This window comes from Mya arenaria, chromosome 14, assembly GCF_026914265.1.
Source record: "Mya arenaria isolate MELC-2E11 chromosome 14, ASM2691426v1".
Taxonomy (NCBI): Eukaryota; Metazoa; Mollusca; class Bivalvia; order Myida; family Myidae; genus Mya; species Mya arenaria.
In genome coordinates, this window is record NC_069135.1 from 50,176,501 (window position 1) to 50,196,001 (window position 19,501).

The following is a 19,501-nucleotide window of genomic DNA, read 5'->3' on the forward strand; positions in this document are numbered from 1 at the left end:
AATTTAAACGAGCATATTTGAAGATTTTATAAGTGCATTTGTAACATATTAAAATCTGCCTCGAAGTGTTTTCTAGAACATACCTTCTACAGGTAAAAAACCCTCATTAAAAGGTTCAAACATATTATATTTCTAGAATCATAATATAACAACACAATCAGATTGTTCACCTTTTGCACTGCAGTTATAATGTTCTTAAATGTACGATAATGCTGAGTTGTTTTCTCCAGGCCGGAAATCAGCCGACAACAGATAGATGTGTTTTAACTCTAGCAGTACAATTGTGCCGTGAAACTGAATTTAACAATGCAATGCTGTAGACCTAGTTGGCATGTAAAACGCATTAAAAATGCAAATGGATAAAAACATTCCATCAGAATAATAAAATTAGTTCCGAAATATTAAAAACTAACAAGTCTGAGTATTTCACAATAAACGATACAGAAGCACTTGAATAGGATCGCCAACATAGTTGAGCACTTGGTTGTTTAAGTCGATAGAAAGTCACTCTTTAACTTTATCCTTCCAGCGGAGCATCTTTCAGACAAAGTTGATATCTAAAAGACGTTCCCCGTTTATGTATTCGGATATGAGACGTTTCCGTGAAAGTCGATTGAGTTTGATGGCGAAGAGTTGTAGAAGTTACAATGAATGTAGATCGAGTGTATTGTCCAATTATTCAGCCGCTGGCTTGTCAAAAATAGTATGTTTGCTTTTCCCAGATGTCTTAGAAAGAAAAAAAACAACACAAAAACGTTAAATTTCCTGCTGAAAAGAATACGAAGATATATAATGGAAAGGAGCTATCATGAAATACTTTCAATTTTAGGTCTTAAGTTTTGTTAAAATTTTAACTGCAATGACAGTTATTGCAATTTTTGCACGGAATAACCTCCTCGTTTTTTTTACAAAATAAATGTGTTTGAAGAAAACAAATGTCATCAAATAATAGGAATGTGATGTTATAAATATAATCTTTTCAAAAACAGCACCTTGATACAGGTATGAACAGCATTCTGTTATGCATATCCTATCGCATTATGTTCTATCAAAATATGTTAAGAATAAAAAAATTACAGTACTTGCAAAACTTTTTTTTTGATGCACAAATTTCATAAGAACAACTGGCGCAATTAAATACGCGAGGGTTATAGAATACGGTGCTTTTAATTACAGGGTAGTTTGAAATGCAATTAAATCGATTAAACATCCTAGTCCACGCCTGTGTTCATGGTCACGTTGTCTGTGACGCTTTGTGTCTCTCTTTTAGTGTCTTTGATTTTCTTTTAAAACACGTCTTTAGCTAAATGTTTGATATTGGTGTATTTTTCTCATATTTTTATTAAGAGTTTTCTGTAATAAGGCCAATCGACTATATTGGTAGATATTTAATTGGTAATCTAAATGTGTGCGCCCTGTCTTAAAGGAGGGGCGGAAATCTATTATTGGTGCTTTTATTTAACTTCACAGATGCATTCCTAAACGTATTTACGAATAAATGCTTTATAATGTGTGTACCAACATACCTTTGAACAAGTGCTTGAGAGTTTAGTAGTAAAATTTTAGGAAGCACTAAATCAGCATTGTCTCATATCATCTCGGGAATGTTAAGCGTGTTGTAGTATTACACGATGCTAACTGTCTTGTAAGAGGGCTACTTCTTCGGCATTGTATTATGTTGTCTCGATAATTTCGAGACCTTAGTAGTTTTGCGCGCTGCCAGTTGTACTGGTTTACTGGTCCATTAAAAATGATACCGCTTCAAATGTTCCCCATATCGTTTATTTTCATTAAATGTTATAAACGTGTTCTTTTTTGTACTGTGATACAGGATGATGTCACACATGTTTTATGCTATGATAAATAAATCCGCCAATGATCAACGATTAAGCTTGATTGAATTGAGATAAGACGATGGTTCTAAATTGCTACTTTCCCTTTGTTTTTAAATTAGAGCACTCATACCTGTATATGTTATCTTTGACAAGACGATGCGAAATTAACACGAAATTGCTGTTTCCTGTCTGTTTCTCGTAAACGGTTCATTTGATCGTGTTGATAATATTCTTTATTTCATATTGTAAATTATTTCAACAGCTTCTTAATTCAACCAGATGTCAATGCTTTCCTCTCATGATAACTTGCTATAATGATGGAAACTCGCATTATAAAACGGCACCATTATTTGAAATATGAAAGTGTTCAGTTGCTAGTGAAATATTTCAAAGAAATATGCCCATCCTCGAACAGAAAGTCAATAAAGGTTAACGGATAGTTCCTGTTTTTTTAAGATTCTGTCATACTCAATGAAACTAATCTTATGCATGAATAAGAATTAAAAAAAAACTTAATATAAGGAAATGTGCCCTTAAACATGCATTGCTTGATTTAAGTGTTAGGAAATATATTCAAACTGCCTAATGGTTGTTTCACAGTGTATATTTTATAGACTTAATTCTGACATAGAAGAAATTGGAGCCAATCAGTTCAAACGAATTGAAACGCATGCTGTTTACGCAGAATAGTCTTAATCTAAACAAATACTGAAAAAATATTGCAGACAGTAATTTTTTTAGATAAAATAAATTGCTGCTGGTTATTCCACAAATGAACACGACAAATATCGTTATGGGTTTAAAAACGCATATTTCATTGACAATCCGAGCTTCAATCACAGCTGCATTATTCTAAACTCGTCAAATAGAAGACAGTTTATGTCTAATTTAAGTCCCATAGACAAACAAAACCAAATTAGTTATTGTCAAACTGTAGTTTTTATTAAATCGAACATAACTCCATGACGTTTTTGGCGTGCAGTTTTCATTTAAATACTAGTTATTGTCGGAATATTTGCATTGTCTTCAAATTTCCTTTGACGGCAGGGCCCAATTTCTGGAAACTTCTTTAGTCCTTAATAACAGGATTAAGCTAAGCTCACTATTTTTGTTTTTCAATAATTTGCGTAGCATTTACTTCTTTAAGAACTTTTATACTTTAGATAGGAATTATCTTTATGCTAATCACAATAAACTATTTTCCATAAAAAATCAATTTAAGCATTATTTTGGCTAATTAAAATAAGCTAATTAAGCCTGTTAAGCTTAATAAGGTTTGAGAAATTGGAGCCAGAAGACTTTTGAAAATACCCCTGGATTGTTTAAGATGTTTGCTACCATACGTCGTTTGATACACTGTTCCCTAATTCCTGCAATAATGAATTAAAAGATAATTGATGTTATAATTATTATATTCACTCTTTGTCGTGTTTTGTTTCTCTAGCGTCTTAAAATTGTATCTTGGAAGCTATTTTAGCCAGAATATAGGTGTTTAATTTACTTAAACAAAACAAAACTTTGTTTCACCTAATGTAAATGAGGTTTTTTTTCGTAACAATTCATGCCCGATATTGAATGTTTAGGTATCGTAGGTCATCGGTGAATAAAAAATGGTCCGTGCACGAATTCCGTTCTAAATGAAATTATACTTGACAATGTCTAACAGAAGTGATTATTCGAATATCAAATTTAAAGATGGTTTTGATCTTACATTCGAGTTTGCACATTTATAGATATTAGTGATTGCAAGGTTTTTGTTTCTAGACCCATTTGTAGTAAACAACTATATGTTAATTGGCAATTTACAGGGAAATCCCTCGACATAATAGTCAGTATTAGGACGACAGGAAAAAAGTCTATATAACATGTCTAATCTCTTGCATACCAGAGGTGTAAGTAAAAGCAATATATATTGATTACACACAGAGGTAACAAATGGCTCTTTTTTAAATTTGATATACCGTTATGGCATAATTATGGACGTCGATCACATACAAAGACAAGCCATTTCCGACGTTGAAATGTGTTCCTGCCTCCGTGAATTATGTTGCAAAAATTTGAGTTGATTATTACAGCAATACAAGCGGCCTGAGTTGTATCTATATCGGAAAGCGCCGGCGAGAACAAAGTTTTGGCATTTGTATCACATGAGTTTATGTTCAATATGTTTACCAGGAGGAAAGACGAGTATTTTTCTTGATAATGTTACTAGTATTTGTGTCAGCATTATAATTTGAAAATACCATAATGCGGAAAGCATTGCAGTGCAACAAAAATGATACTATGTATTGTTATTTTAAATAGTAAAATATATTTAAGTAAATTAATCTGTATAAATTAACGTTAAACTACACTTTCAAATATGGACATTTTAACGCAGCAAAATGAATCAACTGTATGTTATGACTACACTGTTCGAATAGGAACTGCAATAGGCATTTATTCCTCAAACGACTACTAGTCCATCTACGACAATCTAGAAAACGTGGAATATCATGTTGCTTTTAAAGAAATACCCCTTAAGGAATTGGTAGTAAAGGTCAAACTTTATTGCATAATAATTCTATTTGCTGTCGTCGGACATGTTTTGATAATAGTGGCCGTAGCCCACCGCAAGCGAATCTATTCGACTTCCAACTATTTCGTCGTGAACTTGGCAGTGTCCGATCTTCTTGCGACCGGTTGTTGCATGTGGGTGCGACTTGTGGACGACGCCACAGAAGGATAAGTGCTTTGAAACCTATTATGTTAATTAAACTCATTCGCTCAAGGTAGGACACATAAATTGGTGGGAGCGTAACATATAAGCTCATTTCTTCAATGCAGAAAAAATGGGTGTTTAGAAATCTTAACCTATATGATTACACCATCTGTTAAAGGAACGGATCGTGCATCTAGAAACCTTTTTTATACAGATTTGAAACTTATTTGCTCAATGAAATGTAAAATGGGTATGCATGCCCCAGTCGAGTGAGTGCGCAACTCCGTCTACAGAGGTCTCGAAAGGTCGACCGGTCCATAAAAATTGAACTTAAGTTTTTAAGCGCGACTGTGAATATTTCATATAAATTATAAATTATGTATTGATATTGTGTAGACTGATGTTCATGCTGTTTTTACAATTGAGTTAAATAAAAAAAAGTCAGCGACATACTTAGACAATGCAAATGTTATTGTTTTTTTCATAAAACACATATTGTGTTTTGTTTAGCAAGAACAGTTTGCATGCTGAAATTGACACAAATCTTGTGTAATAAACATGTCACATTTTAAGTAATTGGGGTTGAACAATTTTTGTCATGTTCTGAACAAATACGTAAATAAAAAAAAATACCTTTAAGTAGTAAAGGAAATAGTAGACCACAGTGTTTAAAATAGCGTTAAATCTAATATACAAACTACTTTTAATAGCTGTTTACGTGTACTAAACAATCGTTTACATTGAAATAAACACATTAGTTTACCATTCATGTTATAACACAAATTTACTAAGAAACGTATCGTATATTTTGAAACACTTTACTCAGAAATCATATTGCATTAGCCGTAGCCATGTAAGGGTTAAATGCCAAAACTGTCCATGTTAGAAAAGGACAGTCTTGGGCACGTAGTGCCGATACTGTTTATTTTTTAACATAATGAAGGTTTGAAGCGTTACCTTACTGAAAACAGAGGTTATTTTAAACCTTTCGTTGTCTATTAAAACTACAACTATAATTACACACAGCTTTGCGTAAATTAAAGTTTTAAGTTAACAAAAATTGGATCACACATTGTAGAATATTAGTACAACTTGTTATTGCAAAATAGAAAAATTGAATGTTGTTACTCAAGTGCAGACGAGTTATTTAGAACATATAAAACCCTACTTCTTCTTTAGCAATATTACGATACTCTCGAAATGTCATAATTCTAAATTATCGTTAAGTTATTTATTTCGTTTCACCTTAAGATTTCCAATTTCTTTTCAACAAGACATAATGGTCTTAAGTGATTTCCTAGCCATATACTCTTTAGAATAACTGTTTTTGAAATCCAGCGTCTAACTTGTACGAGCATTCATTTGTAAGAGGCTTATATATTTGTTTCAAAACAAGTACTGACAATAGCATTCGGCTTATTAATTAAAGTTTTTTGCAAATAAAATTCGCCGTATGCACGTTCAATTACCAATTGAAGTGAATAATGCAAGCATATTTTTAACTTATGAAGTAAGTGGAGCTTATTCAAGAAGTACATAGCTTTAAGTTTAGGTTCTGAATTGAAAAACTCTATTGGCAATTCAATCCCCATCTGCTTGAATCTTGAAATTTCCAAATCACGAATGATTATGTTACAGTTTCAAAGTCCAAATGCAATTCTAAACTGAATGCATCCTGTCAAAATGTAAGACATTCAACACCTTAAAAATATTTCCGGGACTCCCTCTAAAATTAAAAAAAAACATAACTTGGATATTGGCATGCGTACGTCATACAATTAGTTTATGTTAAAATACATAATAAAAACAATTTCATTTACAAGCAACTTCATCAAGGAAATAACAATATTGTTATCTCTCGTTTATAAAGTGTTATTGGCGAGTCGTCTATACCATCCTTCTTTTACAGGATCATGTCACAGACGTGTGTCTTGTCTGATAAAAATGAATGATGAATTTACAAAAAAAATGTCTTATTCGTTGATGACCAATGATAAAAATATATGCGTCCTTTATTTGAGATAAGACTATGTTTGTTATAAATAAATGTTTTTCTGTACGCTAAATTAAAGCACTTGTACTTGTCCATTTTATCTTTAAAAAGATGCGGCGATAAAATACGATATTGCTATTTCCTGTCTGTTTCGTTTAAAAAAATGTATCTGGATACGTTGATAATATTATGTAGTCAATATTTTTAATTATTTCAAGAGCTTGTACTCTACCTAGATATCTGTCATTTCTCATCTCACAACTATAGTGTACCACTTTATTGTATTGTTTGCTTAGCTTGCATGTTCAACATTGATTGTTTTACAAGTTATTCTTATGTTGTTATAAGAATTTTATTCATTCATTGCATATCTCTATTTTTCATATATTTCACTGTTTCCGCTTACCGATGCTATGCGGAGATCCAATCATTTACTTTTACAAATGCATTGATTTTAAAGCTGAAAGCCCCCGCAACAACTCCTTAGTAAGCGAGGTTCAATGGGTTGAATTTTGGATTCCTCGGGATTCATTGTGGTACGCATTACTAAGACAGTTAAAGCTTGCCATCAATCGGTGCGCAGACTCTTATGCTGCAATGTATATCTGTTTCCCAACATTATTCTCTTTGTCTTTTTTCTGTTCGTATTTGAACCAAATTCAATTATATTTAAACTGATATTTCGGGAAGCAAAATATAGATCAAACATATGTATTATAGTTCAACATTTATTCGTTACATGCTTTTTTCTCTTGAACACTATTTAAAAACATGGCTTTATTGATTCCACTCCCTATTAAACTAGATTCAGATACACCTGTGCTATATTATGGCAGGAAAGGGCGTTTTTAATATGAACAAAATAAATACAATTCTTTTTGGCAATGAATCTAAGTTATACAGATGAGGAAACAAGAAATTATTGTAAAGTTGGATGATGTTTACAGAAGTGATAACTTACTTTATTAGAACGGCGCCAAGATTTTAACTTTAAGAGTGTGTGTATAAAGCATTGCAACTCCTCGAAGAGAAAATCGTTATAATCTTCAAAAGAAACAATGCCAGTTAAAGAAGAAATGTGACAATGTACGTCAAACTGTTGATATTTTAAATGGAAATAAGAAATGTTTTTAATTGTGCCACATTAGCTTTGTGGCAGAAACCATATGGGGTTTTTTTCTGTGATACAAATACACTTGTCGCCTAAGACATTGATTCAACATTCAAATAAGAACCTTTTCGCTGCCAACTGTTGAGTCGTATAATACAGTTTTATTACTGTGATAAATTTGTAGCTTAAAGCGCGAATTCATAAAACGTAAAGTGACTACGTTACAAAGCGGAACTTGTCGCTTATGTCACTACTTGTGTCTTATATATAATACAGGTATAAAAGGTATAAATCTGACACTGCAAGATTCGTATTATCATATAGCTCTTTGACAACAATAAAACAAAGCAAGGCGTATTTTACGAATATCAGTCATACCATGGCTAAGAATAATGTTAATTCAAGAATAGGTCTAAATGAAACATTAGCATTTAAAATGCAATGGACTTTACATGTACAATCTGTAAAGCAACGCTGATATTAATAAATTGCTTAAAGAATAACGCGTACATCAAACAGAAAAACAAATAAAGAAGCACATATGACAATGAACACAGATGCTACTATTTGTCCATGAATCGCATATGCGAGCTTTACCTGCCATACTTACATTACAATACGTGTTTACTAATCAAAACAAACTGAGCTCTGATTCACTCTTATATGAATATATATTAACATTATTTACCAACAAATAGACGACCTTAATTTGAAGACTCACAAAGAACATCATTCCGATATCTTAACATAGTCGATACATTTTTGGATATTCGATGTTGGCCTTCCACCAACTGCTTTTGTCCCCATTGAGTTTTTCTTAGCTTTTCTTAGATTTTCTGACCGGTTCAAGACGGTTATCCAAATATTAATCATGACGATATTTTGATATTAGATTAATCTGTGGTGTCTTGAGGCGTTGAGTCTCTTGTTTTGTGTTTGTTAGAACAAGATCCTTGTGCATTTCAGCAGTATCTTTGTTAAAGTAAGTATACTTGGTTTGTCCTTTCAGTGTCTTTTGTGTTATAACACTATACACTTCTTATAATGGTCTCAATATTTGAGGATCGCATAGGCGCGGTCACTGGAAACAGGATTACAATTTATTGTTTAAAACTCGGCAAAACCGACAATAGCTTGCTTAAAACTCAGTTAAACAGGCAATAGGTTTTTTAAAAGTCTGTAAAACCGGCAATATCTTATTTTAAACCGACTAAAGCTTGTTTTAAACTGTGTTAAATTGAAAAAAGCTTGTTTGAAACTCGGTAAAACCGTCAATTGCTTGTTGAAAAACTATGTTTAATCGGCAATAGCTTGTTTATAACTCTGTAAAATCGGCAAAAGCTTGTTTAATACTCTGTTTGACCGGCAAAAACATGTTAAAAACTCTGTTAAACCGGTAAAAGCTTGTTTAAAACTCTGTTAAACCGGCAATAGCTCTTAAAACTTGGAAAATCCGCAAAAGCTTGTTTAAAACTCTGTTTAAACGGCAAAAACATGTTAAAAACTCTGTTAAACCGGTAAAAGCTTGTTTAAAACTCTGTTAAACCGGCAATAGCTCTTAAAAATCGGAAAATCCGCAAAAGCTTGTTTAAAACTCTGTTTAACCGGTATTCGAGCGCTTAACGTCATACATATCCCGCCATTCATTATGAAAGGACACTTAAACTTAAATATTAATTAGAGGCCAACATTAAAAGTCAATCAAGTATGAACAAAAAGTACCATATCAACTGATAAATCAAAACTCAAGTACTCCAATACCGGAAACAGACACCAGATGCAAAACCCATCAGCCGAAGCTATGTGTTGATTGATTCCAAAAGCCGATCTTGGTTGCAGATTATTTATTTTTTCGCGCCCTCATGAAGACAGCAAGTGTTCATCACCTCCAAGAAACGACAAAACTATTATTTTCCTATTAAATTACATGATTGAAATAATCATAGGTTTGTTTTACAGTGATGAATCTCAAAGTCATTATATTGACACAGTGTTTTCACAGGGTTATGATTATGGTGAGGAGTTTTGACTAACTGGAATAGATATATAAGCAATCATAAACCTCTAAATCTCTTATTAGTAATGGACGGTTTCATAAAGCAGCTATACCATTTAATCACAGCTAAAGTATTCAGGTTTCATCACTAGACTAACAGTTGTGTAAATGATAAAAGTGATAGTGTTCTCCGCATGTGGTTTTTATTTGTGGCATCTTCAACTTGTGGCAGTTTGTTTGATAATAATGTTAAACAAATTGTTAGAACAAGTATGCAGTTAACCGATAATAAGTGTCCAACCCAAAGTTATGCCTTAATGACTATGTACCTTGGGGGTATACGTCAAATAAAACTATGGTATGTTCTGTTCTTAATATATTAGGGTAGTGTGATTTAACTTACACGACTGACTTATGTATTTAAACATAGTTACATGGCTACATAATAGTAATTGAAACACAGTCGAACCCCGTTGGCTCGAATTTACTTGGCTCGAATTCCTCGTTGGTTTGAACTGGATGTAAAGGACTGAATACTTGATACTGAATGTATTCCCGCTTGGCTCGATTTTTCTATGACTCGATGTATGTTTGCTGGTCCCTAGGAGTGTGTCTGTATATCAGTTTTCCCTTCATTGTTGTTGTTGTAAAGAACTTGAACTTTCCGTCTTACCGTGGCCAAACTTTTGGTAATTGTTTAACGACTACTCTGTGACTCATTCGATTGTTCTTCTGCATTGTCTTCTAAAATTATCGAATGATTCAATTCACCATAGAGTTACTTTCTATTGTTTGTTTTGCTGTATATTTTTTGTCAATTAAAATGAATTGTAATTTTGACGATACTAATGCATCATCTACATATACATGTAAATTATATTTAATATTCTGACATTTGGCCATATTTTAATTTTTGAATTCCAAAAATTAAAATGTAATATATGGGTAAACGCATTGTTTGATCAAAACGAACAAACAAAATCATGATTACTTACCTAAATCAGTCGTTGTCTGCGTTTAATTAATGCAAAGTGTAAAATAAACGCTGATTGTGTTTGTATCAGTTCGAATAAATCTTCATACATCAATTTTCCGGTTATTATTACCATAATGTGTATGTTATATCGATAAAATTAAAACGAAACCAGAATTGTCCATACCATGAATACATATAATCTTATTTTAATTGCAATTTCTTTATAATCGCATTACACGAACATCCACTTAAAATGATCCCATATTTTAGAAAGCTTACAGGATTACAAGAAGTAAGCTTTGAAAGGATGGATTACAAGAAATATGCCTTGAAAGAAATATGAAGTTATAATACTGATCAATTATTTCTAAGACTTGTCTGAGAAAATGTCACATTTTAGTTGATATCAGGGCGACGATGTTCAATAGTTGTTCTAGGTTTTATAACATAATTGAAATATGTATTTGGAAATTAAAATTAACCAAAATGAAGTAGAAAGTCATAAATATAACATAAATATACTTTAAAATATTGATTTGAACACGTTCAAATGAAGTAGAAAGTCACAAATTATATCTTAAGGAAATGTCCAGGTTTTGAACCAAATTAACTTGCACTGAAAGCTATTTCGATACAGAACATGCATCATGTTATCTGGTCTGTTGTTCATATAAAATTATTGAGGTTTTGTCATAGGCTTCGTTAATGTCGCCGGCGTTGGTGGAGGTGGCGTCGATTTGTAAATCAATAACTAAGACCTTGGACATAACAAAAACACTTTTCAATACTTTGAAAGGAAAATTGGTACATATGTTGCCAGTGACAATACGCACATGTACGACAAGGCCCATATCTCTTGATAAAGTAGTGTTCAAGTCATGCCACCTGTTCTACAGTCGAAAGATGACGTTCAATTATCGGAGTTATTGGTTTTATAAAAAAAAAGTTGAATTTTTTGCTTGGTACGCGTTTGATTCAGTCAGTGAGCGAGAAAAAATGAAAGTGCTTCTTATTTAAATGTAACTCAGAACATTGTTTTACTCCTTATAATTTTGTATAAAACATTGCGTTCTTATAAATACCAGTTATACTTAGTATGCTCGTCATAAAACGCGATAATTGCCGTTTGCAATTGCACAAATAAATTGTTTTCATCAGGCGTAAAAAAATGACATGTTTGTTTCCGGTTTCATGCACAAAACAAATAGGGCAGGTAGGTCGGAAAGAGGCAAATTGTTTCCTTAGATATTTCTGTTACCAATAATATCAACTTTATGCTAATGTTTATCTATACAATCCGTATTAGCATCACGGGTCACGGGCCCTTGTGCTAGGCCTGCAACTGGACAATGTCCTTACCTTTGTGTTGTCGATGTTCCCAAACGTAATTATTGGTCATATCTTAAAAACCCATAACGAATATAAGACGACAAAACACACTCACATCATATCACAGAAAGTTACATCACTCTTGCTAAACTATATGTCGAGCAAATGTTGCCGCATTTTTATTTCGTCCCACTACTTAATATAATTTCACATTGTCACACTTCGAAGTTTTACCCTTTGGCCGCGATATGGCAGAAATCGCCAACCACAGTAAAGTCTTCAATTTATGTATGTTAGTCAGTGCAGAGTGAGACTTATGCCACAATCGCAAACATACCAAAAGGCACAAATCCCTGGTTCTGATTATAGAAACTACGAGAAAGGCTTCTGATAACCTTTAAATGCCAAGTTACTGGGATTGCAGTAATGAATTAGGATTTGTTTCTGTGGAATATTCAAAGAGTAATTAGATGCATCTTACAAAAATATTTTCCGACTATGATAACAAAGTAGTTTATAATTAAAAATTTATCTAATAAAGTTGTTGTTTGATCATTAAATGCAGTAGTCTGATTGAGATATGATCAAGATTTTGATAAAGACTATACTTTTATTCCTAAAGACTGTTGATTGTATAAAAAACTGCACCTATATCAAGCTCTTGAACATTTCCACTACACCGAATAGTATGTTAGTCTTCACAGATTGACTCAGGGGACTAATAGAAAGCAGGAAATATTTGCATATGCATTGGTATATCATAATTAAATCAAGTTCTGTTGCTGGTACGAGGTAACAGAAGGAAAAATATGATGTTTCAAAAACAAATTCATTATATATATATAACATGTTCACAATTCTTTTTTACAAGATAATGAATGTTTGAATCACAACCTTAAATAATGTAACATTAATAATAAACAATGATACATTATTAATAGTACATGGTACATTATTAATAGTGCATTTTGAGATAATCAGTTTTTATCGCCTTTTCTGGCGACTAGTAACACTTTAGAAGGTGCCTGACGAGACCCCGAGACATAATGCAGGTAATCACTAAATTCACAATTAAATAATAATTCTTCATTAGTTATGTACCATTTGTCTTTTATTTATCTGACCTTTTTCTGAAGTACAAATCGAAGATGCTATTTCTCTTTCCACTATCTCCAAATGCATGTCTAAATATTAAATTTAATCAGACGAAATGTTTGGAATGCGATCTTAAACATATTACTTTATATGATCAGCTTTAAATATTTGTCTGTGTTGACGATAAGCATGCTTATACAAACGTGCTCGAACAAACGTAAAAAAAATCAATATAAGGAATTAAAGGTCATTCAAGCCCAGACATTCGTTTAACACCAATTTCCTTTTACATATTCCTATTTACATATTATCATACAAATTGGAACGGTTATGAAAATACTAATAAAGTGTCATAAGGTCGAATGTTTAGAACATTGTTCAAATTAAGAAAGTTTTTTAACGTCATAGTTCTTAACTTTCAATTGTTTTCTACTCTGTAAGGTTACAACAATATAATATGCATGCAAGACTGACTGCTTGCATTTGTTTTTAGAGGCGATTAACACTGTCAGCTCTGGCTGCCCTGACATCGTTAATCAAAATGTACCAAGATGTAGCAACACTTTGAAGCTAAGAGCACGCGCGTTTAACTATTTCAAAACACGTTATTTCCAAAGGTGTTTGCCATTACATTGACAAAGGGCTTGCACACAATTATCCTTCTCGATGGCATAAATCTACCCTTTAAGAATGTCTGCCAATTTATTGAGAGTTCATAACTGAATTTTGACAGGTTCTGAGCGGAAAAAGGAAACGTGATTCTGCGATCTTCATTGTTATTTAAAGCGACGCAGTGTCATCATACCGAAGCGATGAAACGGACATTATGTCCAATATACTTGTCAATATTTGACGATGTACTTCATTTTTTTTTTCATGTTTATGCGAACTTTATTTGCGTTAATATTTTAAGTATAGTCATTAAGTTGGGAACAATGGGAATTGTCTTCGTTTTTCATATATTGTTTTGAAATTTAATATTCGTTCATTGCCAAAGCGCAATTTCCAAGGAATGTTTGGTAACAATGAAGATGTTCGCACTTATTGCCGAAGACATATTTGAAAAACCATTAAAAGTGAACGCAACATAAAATGGCTAAGCCCTTCAAGAAGCTTAAACTGCTAAACAAATTGCAAAAAACAACAGAAATTAGAAAACGTCATTCGTGGAAAAGTTATTATTTACGCAATACAAATCATCATCGCCACGCAATGACTGCAAATATATTCTAATGGACATAGCCAAAGGCGGTTAAAGGTTAAGAAAAAGTTCTCAAAAAGAGTCAGTACGCTTAAACCTGTCTTATATTAACGTTTTATATAAAAAACGAGTGTTTGCGGTAAATTATATATAAATGAGTGCTAACTGTGCACAGTGATTTTGTGGGAATGAGCTGAATTTTGACCTTTACAAAATTTAGTGACATTTAACCTAAAATAACCTAAAATATATATTTATTTCTTCAGATTCATCAAAGGGGTCACTCCTACTAACGATCTAGCATGAAATAACTATGAATTACTGCACTTTTACAAAGTCAGAAAATCTCGAATTGTCTAAATAGAGTAAAGTGAAACAACTCCAATTTCATCGAAAGGTGACAGCTAAGACAAGCATGCCTACAAAAGCACCCAAGCGAAAAGTTGAAACAAAAACATGCAGCCAACATGCAGATAGACCTTCAATCTTTCAATTGCAACCACTATTCTCATCTGAACATGCATCTTGTTGGAGAAATTTGATCAAGTTTCTGAAAAAATCCCCAAAAATCTCAACACAAACGTGCAGTACACTGCTGAAAATAAACCAGTCTATTTTTTATAATATTGTAGTTAATAATACAATCAACCTTACTCATATTTAGTCAATTACCTTGCATTAATAAACGAATAAAATAGCCTTTACTCCCGAGATAATGTGTAAATTAAAAAAAACAAAAAAAAAAACATGCAGGTTTGGTTACGTTACACTATTACTTCTTCATAGCCGAATTTTGGGAAGAAGTAATAGTGTAATGTAGTCACAACATGTATGCTATTAATTTTTAAATTTACACATTATTTCACAAGTAAAGGCTGTTTAGTTCGTTTATCAATGAAAGGTAATTGATGAAATATGAGTAATTAAGGCATCTTTAAGTATTCCCAACAATCTAACCTAATAAATTAATGAATTTATATAACACTTATTTGAACATAATGCAAAAATGGGCCTTTATTATTTGACTTAAGGTTAAGGTTTTACATGTTAGCACACACAGATTAATATCTCAGCAACTACTTGATGTTTTGCATTAAGACTTTATATAATGATACTCAACCATCCAACCTACTTGAATAACCAAGTTTGATAACTGTATTTTGCAAATAATGGCCCTTTATTATTCGACTTAGAAATTCTGGTTAAAATTTTGCATTTAACCACATTTATGTTAATATCTCAGCAAATACATCATGTATTGCATTGAACGCTAATTTTACAGTGAGTCATGCATGTTTCGCCAAAACATCTCAATCCTTACACTGATAAGCGGCGGAAAAGTCGAGCGGGCTGTCTCTGTTATAGCTTTAGTTTGTTGAAAACGTTATGTTCCAAATACTTGAGATCATCCATTCCATTTTAAAGATGTCTATTTCAAAGATTATTTATTGAAATCATGTCTAAATATGCCATGTAAAGCATATTAAATGTAATCAGACTAAATCTAAATTCAATATTAACAATCATTTTTTCTTCTATAACACATGTACAAGTAAAGCTAAGTGGAAATCGCTGTAAAAACTCAATTTATTATTTATGTTATCATTTCCCAAATTCTTGTTTGATTTTTTTATGCATTGGCTTGCACAATATTTATTCCACACAGTTTGCTTGGTGTGTTTTTAACCAATTAATCAATGATAATGTTACAATCATAGCATTTCGCTAAGATTTAAAAGTTTATCTAGACTAAGTAAAATATACAGGCATGTTTCAGAACGGTTATCTTTCCTTCTTTTATGCCTGAAGGACCACTTTCTGTGTGAAATAAAACAGTTACTAAATACTGAGTTCCGCAGTTAGCTTTTGAAAATTTCCACAACACCGAATAAATATTATAATCTGCACATTTCAATGACAATTAAAACGAGATATGGTATAAACATCTCTGATATGTATTATGTGAGTCTTTACAGATGGGCTCTGGGGACAAATAGAAACAATGAAATAGTTGCATATACGGTTTTATATCATAATTAAATCAAGCTCCGTTGTTTATTCCGCGTAACCGAAGAAGCATTATGATGTTTCATAAAATATTCATAATATACATAAAATATTCACTTGTCCTCTTTACAAGATAATAAATTTGTGTAACACAACCTTGAATAATGAAACATATATAACAAACAATTTGTTTCGTATATTATGATATAACGCTTTTCTGGTGACCGGTAACATGTCAGAACGTGCCTGACAAGATCTCGAGCCATTATGCACGTCATCGCAACATTTCCAATGAAATAAGTGTACTTCCTCAATTATATATCATTTGTCGTTTATTCCTCTGACCTACTTCTTAAGTTCAAATCGAAGATGTAGTGTCATTTTCCAGAATCCCTTAATTAATGACTATTATAAAATTTAATCAGTCGAATTATTCAGAATGCGATTTTTATCATATTACTCTATATAAAAGTTTAATTTTTTGTTATCTGTCTGTCATGTAGTGCAACGCTTTGTGTTTCTCGTTCATTAAGTGTCTACAAGGGATTGAACCTTGTCATTCTTAACAATAAAGATGTGGAATGTTTGGCTAGCTGGCTTGTCTCTGTAGTTTCCCGTATATAGTTTTTTGGCATAGAGATCTCACAGTGACCTCAGTAAAGCAGACTATCAGTGATCAATACATTGGAAAACACGATAATCATTGATATGCAAACATAATTTTATATACGTACACACCTAATCAATGTTTAGGTATATACACTTGAGTACCCGTTTAAATAACCTTTTTTAAATTTCTTTCTACTCTGTTAGTTAAATGGTTACAAATGTGATCTAGCTGTACTTATTTGAATTAAATACTTTGGCACATCTTCAAATATTTCACGTTCAACGAACTCGTTAATCATGTTATTTAACGAAGTAATGAACACTCATCCCAATAACACCCTTTCTTTAGATTGATGAGTCCTAAATTGATTTTTAGGTAATATGTTGAACTGTGAAAGTGTGTTTTTATTAGTGTTTAGAGGTGCTAAGTTCTTAAATGTAACATCAACTTTAGATGGTATTTCAAATATGCTTTCGGAAAGAAGTGCCAATATCTTGATCGTTCCGAAACAATCCGGGTTTAATGATCTTTGTAAACGATGCCTTCAGTATCGCTAAAAACCAAGAGATGAACGGCACATGCAAACGGGCTGTCGTTTAAATGAAATGTTTAGATTTATCTTTCTCAGACAAACTTATGATCTGTTAAATCATGTTACAACAACAATATAATATGCATACAAGTATGACTGCTTGCATCGTTTGATAGAGGTGATGCTGCTGCCCTGACATCGTTTATCAAAACACTAACTGAGATCTAGCAACATTTCACATAGGCATACGAGTTTTCTATTGGTATATGATCGAAATAATAACAGGTCTGTGTGGCAATGATTAATCGCAACGTCGTTCCATTGACAAAATGATTGCACACGATTATACTTGTAGGTGGCATTAATATATCCTTTAAAAATGTCTATGTTTATTGAATGTACATATTAACCCAAATTGAACAGTTTCTAAGGGGAAAAAAGAAATGTGATTATTCAACCTTCATTGTAATTTAAAACGTCACAGTGTCATCAACCCAAGCGATCAAACGGAAATAATGTCCAATAAACTTGTCAACAATTGACGATGCACTTCATAGTATCTTCATGTTTATGTGAACTTTATTTGTGTTGAATATTATAAGTATTCGAATAAAATTAGGAACAAGGGGATTGTCTTCGTTTTTAGATACAATGTTTTGAAATTTTATATTCGTTCATTGCCAAAGAGCAATTTCAAAGGAATGTTTGGGAACAATGAAAATGTTTGCACTTATTGCCGAAGGCATATTTGAAATACCATAAAAGTGAATGCAATATAAAATGGCTAAGCCCTTCAAGAAGCTTAAACTGTTAAACAAATTGCCAAAAAAAAAATACATAAATAAAAATACGTCGTTCGTTGTAAGGTTTGAAAAACTATAGTTTGTTTTTATTTTTTAATACGTTTCGTTAATTTTTAAAACGAAAATTGCTCTTATAATACTATCATCTACGCAATACAAATCATCATCGACACGCAATGACCGCAAACATATCCAAATGGGCATAGCCAGAGACGGTTTAAAGTTAAAGAATAGTTCTAAATTAACGCAAAAAATAATGTCAAATGTGCGAGTACGCTTAAACCTGTGTTGAATATATTTAATTTAGCTATTGGACAATAGTTTACTTACATTATGTATTAACCATGGAAGGAATGCACAAACATATTACAAAAACTTCATAGAATAGGTTTATGGTATTGACTGGAACATTTATAACGTCATGTTAATGTCAAATATGATAAAAAAAAACGTAAGTTTGCGGTATAAAAGCAAGAACTAAAAATATTCCGAAATAACATTTTTTGATGGCCTACTTAACGTTTTGATTTATATATAAATCTATATCCGCTACGCAATCTTGTCGAACAATGTTTAACTGACCCAGGTTGTCAAAAACAATTAATTCTGTCATAGAAATATATGTGTTTTATCATAAAATTGTGGCATTTAGTGTCTTTTAAGAGGTACAATGGATATTTAAGATGGAAAGTATATTGTTGCACATAGATCAGCAATTAGTCGTGATTTATGGCGTCAGTAACTCTAAAAAACTCTCATATAAAAGACAAGTCGATTTTCATAACTCGTATATCCCTTGTTTATCTTGTCTGCTGGACTGCTTCTAGTTAATTATATATAAGTTTGTGCTTATGTGTGTTGTTGAGTTTTACAACAACTGATATGATATGACCAAACGCTTGTTTATATATGGCAACTGCTTTAATAAAAGGCGTCATCCGAATAGTCAATTACTCAAATTAGGAACAACCTTCCAATTTCTCTTACTTTTTAATTAACATATTTAAGTTCAATGTATATTTTCAAAGCGTTTATAATCATATGTAAATGATGACTTAGTTTTCGTTTACTATTACCAGCCCTTTCATCTACTGTGATTGCGCCAGTATTTGCGTTTGAGTCTCAAAGCTCTAGATATGATTTCCGTAATATCATTTGGTTTTCATTAATGTCCATGCTGGATACCCGCGGGTATCGGATGATATATTTGTTTTATAAGCAGACTGAAGTTTGGCAGGACTTACCTGTAATGAAGAATTCAATATATTTGCAATGTTTAGACTTTCCGCTATGATATTTCCGTGTACATTAA

The 19,501-nt window shown here is 32.1% G+C and overlaps 1 pseudogene; it reads left to right on the top strand.

The window, feature by feature from the left end:
* The first annotated feature begins 3,490 nt into the window (after positions 1 to 3,490).
* Positions 3,491 to 19,501, top strand: part of LOC128216204 (QRFP-like peptide receptor) — a 30,142-nt pseudogene continuing 14,131 nt past the window's right edge.